This window comes from Sinocyclocheilus anshuiensis, unplaced genomic scaffold, assembly GCF_001515605.1.
Source record: "Sinocyclocheilus anshuiensis isolate Anshui unplaced genomic scaffold, SAMN03320099.WGS_v1.1 scaffold1320, whole genome shotgun sequence".
In the NCBI taxonomy this organism is placed as follows: Eukaryota; Metazoa; Chordata; class Actinopteri; order Cypriniformes; family Cyprinidae; genus Sinocyclocheilus; species Sinocyclocheilus anshuiensis.
Genome location: NW_015544236.1, coordinates 187,590 through 189,597, shown reverse-complemented (window position 1 = coordinate 189,597; position 2,008 = coordinate 187,590).

Here is a 2,008-nt window from a genome sequence, read left to right as displayed (position 1 = left end):
TGCCCTAATTTGCCGGCCCCACGATCACTCCTTCCCCACCAGACACGGCCACCGAGCACCAGGCTTCATCACGGCCGCTGATCTTCTCGACCAGCCACACGCTCTAGCCAATAGACCGTGCAAAGCCCCGAGCTCGCCTCGCTCGACACCACCATCGTCCCGCACAAGCTCTCCTCTCCTCGAGCGCTGGGTCGCAGCAGCAGCAGGCCTTCAACGAGCCTGAGCCGCGCCCCAGATCTCACCGCAGCAAAGTCTCACTCGCTTTGCAGTTCTTCTGACAGGGTCAATTCCTTTATGGAAATATTTCACCATCCACTGACGCGCCCACGGCGCACTCACTCAGAGTTGATCTAAAACGTAACTGCCCTCTGTTTTGCCGCAGGACAGTAATCGTGAGTAAATTCTGTCATCTTTTTTAGGACTGTAATATGAAGAGCGTGCAAAGTTCGCATGCTCAACCTTCCTTCTCTCTATCTTCCGCCACGCCCCTACCCATCCCTCCAAACAGTCTCGCCTTGGAACCACCCCCGTAGCCAGCAACATCAGGACACAGATTTTCTTCAGAAGCCAGAGGCCTTCAAGACCTACGTGCGGTCAGACCGCTTCCATATCAAAGAAGCTCACCGAATCCTCATCAGCCGACCCCCTTTAACGCCAGTCCATCCCTGTTCACTCGAACTCCTGACCCACTATAGCTAACCCCCTTTGACATCACTTAATCCATCTATAACGGCCCATCCCCACTCCAGCCATCCCAACAGCACCCCGCATCCGCAGGAGCCTTACCTAATTCCCACACTGCCGCAGCAGTGTCCGCTCCCGCAGGAGCTCTTCCATGTTTCCCCACTGCCGCAGCAGTGTCCGCTCCCGCAGGAGCTCTTCCATGTTTCCCCACTGCCGCAGCAGTGTCCGCTCCCGCAGGAGCTCTTCCATGTTTCCCCACTGCCGCAGCAGTGTCCGCTCCCGCAGGAGCTCTTCCATGTTTCCCCACTGCCGCAGCAGTGTCCGCTCCCGCAGGAGCTCTTCCATGTTTCCCCACTGCCGCAGCAGTGTCCGCTCCCGCAGGAGCTCTTCCATGTTTCCCCACTGCCGCAGCAGTCCCCACTCCCGCAGGAGCCTTACCTAAATTACCACACTGCCGCAGCAGTGTCCGCTCCCGCAGGAGCCTTTCCTAATTCCCACACTGCCGCTGCAGTTCCCACTCCCACAGGAGCTTTTCCATATTTCCCCACTTCCCGTGGGAGCCTTTGTCTGTATTTTACACAGCAGTGCTCACTGCCGCAGGAGCCTTTTCTGTGTTTCCCCACAGCCGCAGCAGTTCCTGCTCCTGCAGGAATCTTACCTAATTACCACACTGCCGCAGCAGTTCCCGCTCCCGCAGGAGCCTTTTCTGTGTTTCCCCACAGCCGCAGCAGTTCCTGCTCCTGCAGGAATCTTACCTAATTACCACACTGCCGCAGCAGTTCCCGCTCCCGCAGGAGCCTTTTCTGTGTTTCCCCACAGCCGCAGCAGTTCCTGCTCCTGCAGGAATCTTACCTAATTACCACACTGCCGCAGCAGTTCCCGCTCCCGCAGGAGCCTTTGTCTGTATTTTACTCTGCCGCAGCAGTGCGTGCTTTCGCAGATGATGTTTTATTAACAAGTTTCGGGAGGAGCACGCGCAGATAATTAACACGGCCAGTTCATCATCAGTAAATACACCATCTATCCAATCAGCACAAGAGAGAAACTCTATAAATAATCAAAGCAGCCTTACCTCCATTATCTCTAGTCTTTCAGCATCCCTCCACCAACCCGACTCCTCACCTTCAGCCCGTTCCTACCCCAGCACGGGGAGGAACACTCGGGGGGGAGCGCTCTGGGTCCGGGCTTAGACCCGAGCTCGGACCCCTCTCCCCGGACGGGGGGAGTACCCCGGGCTCGAGAGTAATGACCGAGCTCGGAGCCCTCTCCCCGGACAGCACGCCAAATACGCATAACCTTTACTCTGTTCATTATATGTAAGTGT